Here is a 14,392-nt window from a genome sequence, read left to right on the forward strand (position 1 = left end):
GATCTTGGCATGTGTATATATGCATAGTATAAGGTAGAGCCAGATCCAAAAAGGTAGAGTGTTCATCGAATGGGCAGGAGAGCAGGAAAGGCAACGCGGCTAGCGTAGAAAGCTGCCACATAATACAGAATTAATTTCACTATTATATACGCAAGCTTTTTCTACATGTTCACACCAACGAGAATGTGACGGAGTCAATCTGTTCTTGCCTAATACTAAAAGACACGCATAAGGTATCACCGAGTTACCACTTACTTTATTTGGAGAGTTTCGCAAACTCAGCAAGTATGTTAATGGCCGCCAGCCATGTATATGTTGTCCACCTTCACAGAAGATGCTGCAATTGGAGGGATCATTTTCATTTTCCAGTGGCATAATTCCATTAAGCTGGCGCAAGCATCACGGAAGCAATGCTCTCACTCTATTTTGTAAAATTATTGTGTCTTTCTGAAGAGCAACCGGTATATTCAAGTTGAATATTAAACAATTTCGAAAAAAATATAATGACGTGTTTGCTGGTTTAGATCCGTATCCTTCCACGAGAAGGTTGGCTCCCAGTGTAACGGGCTAAAGTTGCCCCTATGTTACACAGTCCCCGTTAAGTACACTTGTTGTACTTAAAAGAATGGTCAATTACTAAATAATAGTAATTAGACCCAACACTCGGGTGTGGTGCACATTTGTGACCAACCCTTGTGGATGTGATGCACATGGGTGCATTCACATTAGGAGGGATGACGCCCAGCGTCATCCATGATGACGGCTAGCGTCATCAGTTACGCGAGGTATCTATAAAGATACGCTCGCAATACATATTAAATGATATCTATAGAGATATCATTTTAATTGGTAAAAATAGGTATTTGTATTTAATTCTATTAAATATAAATCAGTCTGAAATTTACTACCTACTTGGTAAGTGCGCACGAGGAGACGGATTACCGCTCCCGTGACGTCACTTCACCAGAGTTCTTAGTGTGTTGGGTGAGGTCGCTTGCGCGCCCACCACAACTACCTCACTGCACGCAAGAGAAGCAGGTGCAAACCGCTTCCTCGCTGTGCTAGGGTGTGTGCTAAGTAGAGCGTGGCCGCATTACGACGTGCCCGCCTACACTTGGTAGCACTTGAAATCCTTCCCACGACCCGCATCTCTGCGTGTGTACGTGAGGATGAGCCTCAACATTGATTGGGCTCATTTTCCCCACCTCTCCGAACATCATCGGGAGGTGGCAGGGCTAATGGCGCAGGGACTTGGTGAACAAGCCCTGGCCAGGCTCCTGGGTAGTCCTCCTGAGCAACATGTTGCTCAGTTGGAGCAGTTTGAGGCATTTGTGCTCGGACAGCGGAGGGCCGCGTCCGAGGCACAGAGCCATGCTGCGGCGGAGTCCGTCACTCAGACTCAGGATGAGCTGAGGCATGAGCAGGCTCGGAGCGAGGCTCTCAACAGGACTGTTGAGATGCTCTCTGCCCGGCCGCATCAGCCGAGGCCCATTCGGATGGACCCGCCCAAGTTCGATGGAACTGCGGCGCACACGATTGTCCACTGGCTTTTAGCCGTGGAGCAATGTGGTGTCGCCCAGCTCATCGAGGACGACAGCCGGATGGTGTCGTACGCTATGTCGCATCTGCGCGGTAAGGCCTCAGAGTGGGCTTACTCGGCGCTTATGGCGGACAGAAAAGCGTTCCCCTCATGGGCGATCTTTAAGGATAAGATTCGCGCCATGTACCAGCCGCCGAACAACGAAGTGTTGCTTCAGGCGCGCTTCTTTGGGGCGCGACAGGCGAAGCGATCTCTGCAAGAGTATGTGCAAGAGATGCGCTCGCTGTCCGCATCCATAACCGTAGGTCCGATTCCGGAGCACATTAAGGTGCCCACGTTTATGAACGGACTACGGCATGGCCCATCGCGACAGGCCCTTTTCAGAAAGGTGCCGTCGACGATGGAAGAGGCAATCCAAATTGCCTTAGTTGAGGAGCAATCCTACAACAGTGCCTCGGCGACAGCTTGGTATAAGCCGTCGGCCGAGAGGACAGATGCCACTCCTATGGAGTTGGGCAATGCAGACGTGGTCTGTTTTAAATGCGGCAAGCGCGGCCATATGATGGCTCGCTGCTATGCCAGGGTCCCTGCTGGGGCAAAAATGCCCAGCAAGAGGACTCCCTTCCCAAAGGGCGATGGCAAGAACCAGCGTGCGAGACGCATGAGTTCTGCNCAAAAGAAGCTTATAGTGGGCAAATGTAATAACGGACAGGGTCGATGAGCTTTAAATGATACGCAAACATATAAATACAGAAATTGAAGCAAAAGTTTCGCTGGCCTCACGGGGGAAAGGTGAACGCCCCCGGAGACCGTCCTAACCGCTGCCGGCAAGCCGCGCGGTCAGGCAGTTCAAAAATAAATGTGAAAAAACGTCCGCCAAAAGGCGAAAACCAGCTTTCACACTGATTAGAACAGATAAATCGAATATATTACCAACCAGTTAAGTTCTAATTCAGGTGTCATAAAATATGACTCTATGTGGTGTGTTTGTTGTGTGTAGGTTGCAACACATTGCAATGAACTTCAACGTACCGGTTGGGTTTAAGGGCGGTTCCCTACCTGGGTATGGCCCTGTCGGCCGCTATGGGCCCGAAATAACCGCTTAGTGGCGGCCTTGGTGGGGCGGAGTCCCCCCGAACTCCGACACCCGACTGCCCCTTGGTCTTCGCCTTGAACTACCGCGAACTTGGTCTTGCCCCTTTCCTTTTTCTTGGCCTTGCTGGCGCGCGCGGTGCTGTCCACAGTGTAAGTTCCAAATGCGGCGGCTAGACTGAATGCAGCTTGCGGACAGCTGCCGGTCTAGCCGCTTCGCATCGCGCTTGAGCAGGCCAAGGTGGTCGATATAAACTTTGAGGTTGCCACCTGCGACTGCACCAAGCGAGCCGTAAACGAGCGCCGAAAGGTGTACAGTCCACCCTTCGCTCTCAAGGTGACGCTTGATGCAGTCGTACTTGGCCTGCTTCAGCGCTGCAATGCGCGCAAGCGAGGACGTTCCTGGGTCGTCCGATAGCTGCTCCTCAAAAGCCACCGCAAGGTCTACCACCGACACCATACGTCGGGTGTGGTTGTAGACCTGCAGATCTGGCCGGAGCGCTGGGCCCGGGAGGGATAGTACCGTTTGGTTAACTCGTACCTCCACTCGCTCCTCGCGGGTACCCACCGCCGAGGTGAGAGCACGCTCAATCATCTTCAGCCCATCATCATGGCGCGCACGGATCGCATCCATCGTGCCGGCGCAGTGGTTGAGCACGTGCGCCAGCGTCTCGGACCGCGCGCACCCAGGGAGTCGGCACTTGTCGTGGACGCGGAGGCGACGGCGCTTCAAGACACTGTGAGTGTCAAGCTGGTTGAGGCGACCGGCCACCGCGAAGCGGTAGTCGGACTCCCACAATCCCTGAGGCCGCGACAGGAAGCCGCTCCCAGCACCCCCGAGCGTGCGAGCGGCCTTCCCTTGGTCTTTCATGGCGGCCCACCGCGCCCAGTGCCTGTTCTTGAGGTGCAACTTCAAGTGCCTTAAAATGTCACGATGCCCCAGCCATGCACCGTGGTGCGGCACGCGAAGCTGCAACCGTTTTGCCGCCGTACCAGTTGCCTCCACCGCCGGCGCTAATTCCAACGTCAAGCCGAAGCGGTGGAGGTGGCCGCGGACGTCGAACCACAGCGACCCAATATCACCGTTGCGTCGCTTGGGTAGGGCTGCGTCCGACGTCCCGAGCTTGCTGTTGAGGAAGAGCTCGGCTAGCTCCTCCTCGCGGTCTTGCCACCGCTGAGCATCAAGCCGGTAACGAGCCTCTGCAATTTGACGGAGTTGCTGGCGTGCAATGCGCTGGGTGGCAGCGTCTGGAGAATGTAACATTTGCCACCCATGAGCCACTTGCAATGCTCCATGCAGCTCTGTCAAGGGTAGAAACCCCAATCCTCCACGCGAAACCGGCGCGTAAAAGAATGCCGTCGTGGAGCTGGTGGGTAGTCGGAGTAGGTGGCGAAGGCCACGAACAAGGTGGCGGTCGAAGCCCTCCAGCTGCTGTGCGAATGGGCGCAGGTGCCGAAGAGCGTATTCGACACGCGGGTAAAGATAAACCTTGACGGCCTTCACCACCTGCCATGGCGCCAGCCCGGACTGCATGAGCGCAGTGGCGTCGAGCTTGAGCTGCGTGAGAGCAGGGGCGAGCTCTACACGCCGGCGCACATGGTCAAACCCATCTCCAATCCCCAAGTACTTGTACGAGTCCGAGGCGCTTAACGCGGGGATCATGGCTTCATCCAGCTGCAGCCCAATGTCCTGGGTTATCTGCACTCCACGTGAGTCGCGCTGGACTGACATGGCGCTGCACTTCTGCGGGTTTGCCCGCATGCCAGTCCAGCGAAGGAAGTCGCTCACCACCGAGTGTTGACGTTTGATGCTATCCACGGTGCTGCTGAAAATTTTCAAGTCGTCGGCGTAAGCCGCAGCACCGGGACGGTCAACGCTGGTGAGCTGTACCCCTGTGCCTGGTAAGGCCTTGAGCGCGTGGAGCAATGGCGCAATTGCGGCGGTGAAGAGGTGTGGGCTGAGTGGACAGCCTTGGAACACTCCCACCTGCAGCGCAATCGGCGCCGTGGTCCCGTCCGCCGCGTTCCCAATCGTAAACGAAGCGCCGGCGTACAGACCACGGCAGCAAGCGACGAACTCTGGTGGGACACCTTGTCGCTCGAGCGCTTCCCATAACATGTCGTGTGGCACGCTGCCGAATGCATTGGCAAAATCGTACCACACAACATGCAGCTCTTGGCGCTTGCGCCTGGCCTGGTCTACGAGCATGGCAGCGAGGAAGTTGTGTTCCCCGCACCCATTCATCGCTCGAAATCCCTTCTGGGCCTCGGCGTGGCGGCCATTGGCGTCGAGCCAGCTCGTGAACCTGCGTGACAAGACCCCAGTGTAAAGCTTGTAGATAGCCTGCTGCAGGCAGATCGGCCGCCAGTTGGACGGGTCGAGACGATCGCCCTTCTTGTGCAGCAGACGTACCACGCTGGTCTTCCAACTGCCAGGCACGCGCTTGAACTTCCAGCAGCACGCGAATACGGCATGGAGCGCGGGGAGGAGTTGGGTAGCGAACACCTTGTAGATATCGTACCCGACCCCATCCAGGCCTGGGCTTGAGCTAGCCCGTACATGCTGTACTTGGTTCTCGACCTCTTCAGCGCTAGGGGCCTCTTGGAGAAGCTCCGTGCCATTGGTAGCGGCCGGAAGGCTCGCGAGAGCCAAGCGGAACTGCGCACCAGCAGGGGCCATCACGTCAAATGAACTCACGGGTGAATTCACAGTCGTGAAGAATTCGTGAAGCCTCTCGCCCTTGATTGGGCAAGTACCTTCTTTTGGCCCCTCCTCGGCACCCGCTAGAGCTTCCTCCATGCCCATGGTCACATCATTGGGCGCAGCACGTCCTCTCCGTGCTGTCTCTAGAATTCTATGCACGCACTCCTTCTCCGACGTATCGAAGAGGTGGCGGAGACGCTGCTGGACGATGGACGAGTTGATCCTGCCCACACGCCGTCGTGCCTTCGCGACAGCCTTCCGGTTGCCTGGCTCGCTACGCTCCACCGCGTGCATGTCGTCCAGAGCTTCATCGAGCCGGTGCTCACGGTGGTGGCGGGTCACACGGGGTGGCCGAGCGCGACGCTTCTTCTTTCCACCAACGAAGTTTCCACGGCGACGGCGAGAGCGAGTGCCACGAGGCTGTGAGGCCTGCGGCGCAACCGGGGATGGGGCTGAAGGGGCGCTGCGCTGGCGCTGTGGGTGAGGCGGGTTGCGGCGCTGGGCCTGGGAGAAAGGCTGCAGCTTGTCGTACAGAGTGTACGGAAGGGCTGTGATGTATCCTTCTGCCTCCTCCCAGTCGTCAGCATCCGTTATCTTGGCCGCCAGCGTCGCCGCTAGCCGCTCTACAATTGCCGCCGCCGCCTCTTGCTCGCTGTCTTCCAGCTCGCGGAGGCGGAGGCGCGGGCGGCGTTGAGGAATAGCATGAGGCCCTATCTTCATCGGCGCATAGATTTCTCCATCGTCGATGTCGCCCATATCGTCGTCATCGACGGGGCTGGGTGGGGCAGCGGGCAGGACGGGTGACGAGGCCGGCTGGGGTGCGTCGACGGGCGCTGGACCCGTCGTGGTAGTGGAGGTGCAGCCATGTCCATCGGCGTGCACCCCGCACTCCAGCTTGGTCGCGCGACGGTCTAGAGCGGCGTTTGCCAGGCGGTCGGCATGACCATTGGCCTGGCGGTCGATGGAGTGGAGCGTGGCCCGCTCCATCCGCGCCAGTTCCGCCTTGACCGCGACCCGAAGCTGCCGGAGGCGCCTGTTGCGCGTGGCGAAAATGCCACGCACCTGCTGGATGACGAGGCTACTGTCACCCTCGATCCTCAAGTTCTTGACGCCATGGTCGGCGGCGGCCCGTGTGCCGAGCAGCAGCGCCGTGTATTCGGCAGTATTGTTGGTCTCACTGCTGCTCGGCAAAAATCTTTGGGGCTATCTGCGTAATAACCCCCCATGATGCTCTCCCAGCTGGGTTTGAACCAGCGACCTTGAGGTTAACAGCCGCACGCTCTACCAACTGAGCTATACCGAATTGAGAGGACTATAAGCAGACTCTTTTACGACACGGACTGGGTTCAAGCCTTGTTGGTATCAAGAATTGTGTGAGTCAAAGTCGCCTGTATGTCGCTGCAGTGTAGGTAACTTGTCGCCATCGAGACAAAATTGCTTCTTGCGAGAAGAAAGCAGATTGTCGACAGCGAGTCGACTGATTGTTCAAAAGAAGCTTATAGTGGGCAAATGTAATAACGGACAGGGTCGATGAGCTTTAAATGATACGCAAACATATAAATACAGAAATTGAAGCAAAAGTTTCGCTGGCCTCACGGGGGAAAGGTGAACGCCCCCGGAGACCGTCCTAACCGCTGCCGGCAAGCCGCGCGGTCAGGCAGTTCAAAAATAAATGTGAAAAAACGTCCGCCAAAAGGCGAAAACCAGCTTTCACACTGATTAGAACAGATAAATCGAATATATTACCAACCAGTTAAGTTCTAATTCAGGTGTCATAAAATATGACTCTATGTGGTGTGTTTGTTGTGTGTAGGTTGCAACACATTGCAATGAACTTCAACGTACCGGTTGGGTTTAAGGGCGGTTCCCTACCTGGGTATGGCCCTGTCGGCCGCTATGGGCCCGAAATAACCGCTTAGTGGCGGCCTTGGTGGGGCGGAGTCCCCCCGAACTCCGACACCCGACTGCCCATTGGTCTTCGCCTTGAACTACCGCGAACTTGGTCTTGCCCCTTTCTTTTTTCTTGGCCTTGCTGGCGCGCGCGGTGCTGTCCACAGTGTAAGTTCCAAATGCGGCGGCTAGACTGAATGCAGCTTGCGGACAGCTGCCGGTCTAGCCGCTTCGCATCGCGCTTGAGCAGGCCAAGGTGGTCGATATAAACTTTGAGGTTGCCACCTGCGACTGCACCAAGCGAGCCGTAAACGAGCGCCGAAAGGTGTACAGTCCACCCTTCGCTCTCAAGGTGACGCTTGATGCAGTCGTACTTGGCCTGCTTCAGCGCTGCAATGCGCGCAAGCGAGGACGTTCCTGGGTCGTCCGATAGCTGCTCCTCAAAAGCCACCGCAAGGTCTACCACCGACACCGTACGTCGGGTGTGGTTGTAGACCTGCAGATCTGGCCGGAGCGCTGGGCCCGGGAGGGATAGTACCGTTTGGTTTACTCGTACCTCCACTCGCTCCTCGCGGGTACCCACCGCCGAGGTGAGAGCACGCTCAATCATCTTCAGCCCATCATCATGGCGCGCACGGATTGCATCCATCGTGCCGGCGCAGTGGTTGAGCACGTGCGCCAGCGTCTCGGACCGCGCGCACCCAGGGAGTCGGCACTTGTCGTGGACGCGGAGGCGACGGCGCTTCAAGACACTGTGAGTGTCAAGCTGGTTGAGGCGACCGGCCACCGCGAAGCGGTAGTCGGACTCCCACAATCCCTGAGGCCGCGACAGGAAGCCGCTCCCAGCACCCCCGAGCGTGCGAGCGGCCTTCCCTTGGTCTTTCATGGCGGCCCACCGCGCCCAGTGCCTGTTCTTGAGGTGCAACTTCAAGTGCCTTAAAATGTCACGATGCCCCAGCCATGCACCGTGGTGCGGCACGCGAAGCTGCAACCGTTTTGCCGCCGTACCAGTTGCCTCCACCGCCGGCGCTAATTCCAACGTCAAGCCGAAGCGGTGGAGGTGGCCGCGGACGTCGAACCACAGCGACCCAATATCACCGTTGCGTCGCTTGGGTAGGGCTGCGTCCGACGTCCCGAGCTTGCTGTTGAGGAAGAGCTCGGCTAGCTCCTCCTCGCGGTCTTGCCACCGCTGAGCATCAAGCCGGTAACGAGCCTCTGCAATTTGACGGAGTTGCTGGCGTGCAATGCGCTGGGTGGCAGCGTCTGGAGAATGTAGCATTTGCCACCCATGAGCCACTTGCAATGCTCCATGCAGCTCTGTCAAGGGTAGAAACCCCAATCCTCCACGCGAAACCGGCGCGTAAAAGAATGCCGTCGTGGAGCTGGTGGGTAGTCGGAGTAGGTGGCGAAGGCCACGAACAAGGTGGCGGTCGAAGCCCTCCAGCTGCTGTGCGAATGGGCGCAGGTGCCGAAGAGCGTATTCGACACGCGGGTAAAGATAAACCTTGACGGCCTTCACCACCTGCCATGGCGCCAGCCCGGACTGCATGAGCGCAGTGGCGTCGAGCTTGAGCTGCGTGAGAGCAGGGGCGAGCTCTACACGCCGGCGCACATGGTCAAACCCATCTCCAATCCCCAAGTACTTGTACGAGTCCGAGGCGCTTAACGCGGGGATCATGGCTTCATCCAGCTGCAGCCCAATGTCCTGGGTTATCTGCACTCCACGTGAGTCGCGCTGGACTGACATGGCGCTGCACTTCTGCGGGTTTGCCCGCATGCCAGTCCAGCGAAGGAAGTCGCTCACCACCGAGTGTTGACGTTTGATGCTATCCACGGTGCTGCTGAAAATTTTCAAGTCGTCGGCGTAAGCCGCAGCACCGGGACGGTCAACGCTGGTGAGCTGTACCCCTGTGCCTGGTAAGGCCTTGAGCGCGTGGAGCAATGGCGCAATTGCGGCGGTGAAGAGGTGTGGGCTGAGTGGACAGCCTTGGAACACTCCCACCTGCAGCGCAATCGGCGCCGTGGTCCCGTCCGCCGCGTTCCCAATCGTAAACGAAGCGCCGGCGTACAGACCACGGCAGCAAGCGACGAACTCTGGTGGGACACCTTGTCGCTCGAGCGCTTCCCATAACATGTCGTGTGGCACGCTGCCGAATGCATTGGCAAAATCGTACCACACAACATGCAGCTCTTGGCGCTTGCGCCTGGCCTGGTCTACGAGCATGGCAGCGAGGAAGTTGTGTTCCCCGCACCCATTCATCGCTCGAAATCCCTTCTGGGCCTCGGCGTGGCGGCCATTGGCGTCGAGCCAGCTCGTGAACCTGCGTGACAAGACCCCAGTGTAAAGCTTGTAGATAGCCTGCTGCAGGCAGATCGGCCGCCAGTTGGACGGGTCGAGACGATCGCCCTTCTTGTGCAGCAGACGTACCACGCTGGTCTTCCAACTGCCAGGCACGCGCTTGAACTTCCAGCAGCACGCGAATACGGCATGGAGCGCGGGGAGGAGTTGGGTAGCGAACACCTTGTAGATATCGTACCCGACCCCATCCAGGCCTGGGCTTGAGCTAGCCCGTACATGCTGTACTTGGTTCTCGACCTCTTCAGCGCTAGGGGCCTCTTGGAGAAGCTCCGTGCCATTGGTAGCGGCCGGAAGGCTCGCGAGAGCCAAGCGGAACTGCGCACCAGCAGGGGCCATCACGTCAAATGAACTCACGGGTGAATTCACAGTCGTGAAGAATTCGTGAAGCCTCTCGCCCTTGATTGGGCAAGTACCTTCTTTTGGCCCCTCCTCGGCACCCGCTAGAGCTTCCTCCATGCCCATGGTCACATCATTGGGCGCAGCACGTCCTCTCCGTGCTGTCTCTAGAATTCTATGCACGCACNTCCTCATGAGCTCGTTGTCCGCATCACTACTATGAGGTGACGGCAACGGTGTCGACTCATTGTAGTCGACAATGAGCGACGGATCAACATCCTCACTGTTAAAGTGGGATGGATCCTTAAGCCCTGTTAACGCGACAGCCGCAGTGGCTGTCGGCGTTTCGACTAAGGCATTTGACACGGCCGGCGAATTAACGCGGCGCGTGCGCTTAGTGCGAGGTTGAGTGGGCGTCTTCGCAGACGACCCACCAACGTGGCCTTTTTTAGATGGCATCTTGGGCGCCGTGTATGGAAACACGTGCGCTAGAGTGATCGAGTGAACTAGCGGCGCGTAAAGCTGCTCGCAGTTCCTCTCTCCTATTTGACTAATTCAAAAATGTAAATTCTTTCTAAAAGAGGGGGATGGTGTAACGGGCTAAAGTTGCCCCTATGTTACACAGTCCCCGTTAAGTACACCAAGTGTACTTAAGGGGATGGTCAATTACTAAATAATAGTAATTAGACCAAACACTCAGGTGTCGGGTGTGGTGCACATTTGTGACCAACCCCTTGTGGATGTGATGCCAATGGGTGCATTCACATTAGGAGGGATGACGCCCAGCGTCATCCGTTACGTGAGGTATCTATAAAGATGCGCTCGCAATACATATTAAATGATATCTATAGAGATAACATTTTAGTTGGTAAAAATAGGTATTTGTAATTAATCCTATTAAATATAAATCAGTCTAGAAACTACCTCCTACTTGGTAAGTGCGCACGAGGAGACGGATTACCGCTCCCGTGACGACACTTAACCAGGGTTCTTAGTGTGTTGGGTGAGGTCGCTAACGCGCCCACCACAACTGTCTCACTGCACGCAAGAGAAGCAGGTTTAACCGCTTCCTCGCTGTGCCAGGGTGTGTGCATAAGTAGAGCGTGGCCGCATTACGACGTGCCCGCCTACACTCAGACTTCGGATCCAGCGGTTCGGCACTGGGTCATCACGTAAGAAATTAAACGACTTTTGCCATCCGCCTCGCCAAAAATGGTTGGCCTTCGAGACAGATGTTGAATAGGGAGCTGCGTCATTTCAGGTCTTAGTGGAGCCTAAAAGCATTTCATTTCTATAGGGGCGTGGATGGGCCTACACGAAAATTATAATAGAAAACTAGACTCAATATTTGCTGTCGGAAGTTATATTGGCCTAGCTACCTTACTGGTCCTTTCGAATACCGAATATAATTGTCTAGAGCGCTCTTTAAGAAGCCAAAAAAGTCGTTATACTGTAATTCGTCTTTGAGAACCGTACGTCTCCTACGTTTAGAAGTTTATGACAAGGAACGTCATCATGATAGGATTTGCTATATGATTTTACAGCTTGTATTTGAATTGTTTTAATACCTTATTTGCGATATCGAAGGCATGCCTCAGTATTCTTCAGACGAAAGTGTAGCAAGAAGGTGGGCTTAAAACTTACGAAGTCTTGAACTGCTCTAACAAAATATACCATTCTTTTAGTAACGGCACGGAATGACAACGTCGTCGATTTAAGTATGCAAAACTTCACGTAAACAAATTATATCTGCAATGAAGATGTAGTGGTCCTTAGATGTAATTAGATTCGCAACTTTATCGAAATATGTTGTCTATCCTCGTCAAGGTGGCGTCCTGAAAGAGCTACCACAATAAAGTTGACAAAAGGAATTACTGAAGGATTCAACGATCAATTCCAACCATCATATTCTGTACCAAAAAAACGCAATTCGTAAAATGATTCTCTGTCTACCCCCATGAGTGACCTATGACACATCTTGCACTCCTCTATAAGAGCAAGCATGATGTGAAATGCATCTGCGGTGCTGAATATTGGGCAGCCGCTATGGCCACAGCGGCTGCTTAATGTCCATGCCTGCTGAGAGTGCTGCGGATATCTAGCCCGATTTGTAATGGAGCACGCATCAGTTGGAAAACCGTTGTTGTAGCACATTCGCTTTATGGATAAAATATATTTTCATCCTTTTCTAAAATAGTTAGTTACTTAAATCCCATTTATTATGGGTAACAAATGTGGGCGTCGCCACATATAAATCTGGCGGCCAAAAATTATTTTCAAATTAGCTAGGGTATCGCTTTAGGTTAAATAATTAAATATAGTGCAGATCGCCTTTTGATCTTAGAGCATTAAGTGCCTTCCTAAGGCTTACGCAGTAGAAGCCTTTTTACATACTCTCAGGCACTAGTTGCCACATGGTTCTACGAACCCCGGAATCGCTTAGACTAGGACTAATGGCTTGTACGACTCCCTGATTTTTTGAATTTCTTAGTTCTATAGAACTAAGAGACTTTTTAGAGTCTAAAAGTCTTCCTCTGACTTAAGCTCCGCTACACCTGGTAGTACTTGTAGGCAATCTACGCCTGATTCTTTATAAGACTATATCCTCACTAATAATGAAATTTTTTTCAGAGCTTTCAGAGGCGCAACGCACAGCGTATGACAAGCTCAAAACTTTGTTTTGGCTTGAACATACAGAGTTCATTATGTCCCAGTTACCAGAGATCCTGCATGCAAGGCTTGAAGCCTTCATGCAACATGAACTCTCCCTGATCGGACAGGTTTATAATCACCTTGCGGCATTTATGCAATAGATCCAGAGCTTTCAGAGGCGCAACGCACAGCGTATGACAAGCTCAAAACTTTGTTTGGGCTTGAACATATAGTTCATTATGTCCCAGTTACCAGAGATCCTGCATGCAAGGCTTCAAACCTTCATGCAACATGAATCCTCCCTGATCGGACAGGTTCAAAATCACCTTGCGGCATCTATGCCAACTCAGTACATCTCCGTACTTAATTTAGAGCCGAAGGCCCGCCCTCTAGTTGTCAATGTGAAGACATTTGAGGGAAACGAGGGCGGAAATCTCCCTTTTTGGATATAGCAGATGGAGATGTCCATTGACTCCGCCTTGTTCCTAACAGAACGGGAAAAGATGGCTATGGCCATTTCCAAACTCGGATCTAGAGCGATAGAGTTGGCACTATCGTGCAGTTCGTCCATAAACGACGCTTTCCCTACACGAGATTTCTTGAATTAGCAAATGACTAGCATGTTTGCACCGCCTGATCGGGCTTTTCGCATGCGAGCACGGCTTCTAGCGGCTCGACAGGGTAATGAACCCTAGAAGACTTTGTCCAGGAGCTGAGAACTCTCATTGCATCCTTGCATCAAGACCCGGTGCAAGAAACAATTGTTGTAACAATCTCTATGGGGGGTCTCAATGAGAGCGTTGCCCGGAAGGAAGTATTCCGATCTCATCGTGCTACTTTCGAAGAGGCAGTTGCCAGAGCGCATCGCGCTGAGTTCGACTTTAAGTCTGCTCACGTTAGCACGCCTGTTTACCGAACAAGCTCTTCGAGCACATGTATTCCTCTAATAGAGCGGAACCCATGGATCCAAACCTCGATGAGGAAGGAGAAGAGGCTTTTTAAGCCAGTAGGTGCGGGGCGCCCTATTGGGGAAGACCTACGCTCTGTCGAACCTTTAGGAGGTGAGAGTAAACAGGACCTAGCCCCAATTAGCTCGGTGCGCAATGACACGGGGCGTGAGTGCAAGCCTAGCTTGTTAGTCGCTTAAGCGACTGTGATGGGCTTTGATAAGCTATGGTCGATTTTAATTGACTTAGGAGCATCTTGCAATTATGCACGACGTCTTTCCTTTGATGGATGTCAGCAATACGTTAAGGAGCTTAAAGCGCATAAAAGTTATACAATCACTGTTCGCTTAGCGACTGGGACTCGTGTCACTGTTCTTAAAGTTCCATTGAACTTAGATATAAAGTTTCTGGACTTTGACAGTATGAAACGCTGTCTCGTCCTTGGTTTGGATTCGAAAAATGATCTCATCCTTGGTATGGTCTAGCTTGAACGCCATGAGCCATGATCGATTGGAGGTCTAAGACCTTAGGCGCCACGAGCAAAGTTTTGGAGAGTCTTGAACTTTTGGCTTTTCTCGCTTTGTTGGTGGTTTGTCCTTCCAGAGAGATTAGGGGCTGAGTAGTAACGACAGGGTGAAGAATGGAATTGTACAGGCTGCGACCATACAGGCAAAAAAGCAAACCCACCTTTGCTAGGCAACAAAAGCGCGATTGGCGCGGATTATTGACTGTGTCTGTCAGTGTTTTAAACATTGGCATGATTGAGTTAATAAACTCTATTGTTAAAAACATTAATTCTGAGCCCGACTCAGCAGAAATAAGTGGAAACGCACGTCGGAATAATAAAAAAAATGTTGTCATTTTTAACTTGT

This window comes from Bremia lactucae, linkage group LG1 (assembly GCF_004359215.1).
Source record: "Bremia lactucae strain SF5 linkage group LG1, whole genome shotgun sequence".
Lineage (NCBI taxonomy): Eukaryota > Oomycota > Peronosporomycetes > Peronosporales > Peronosporaceae > Bremia > Bremia lactucae.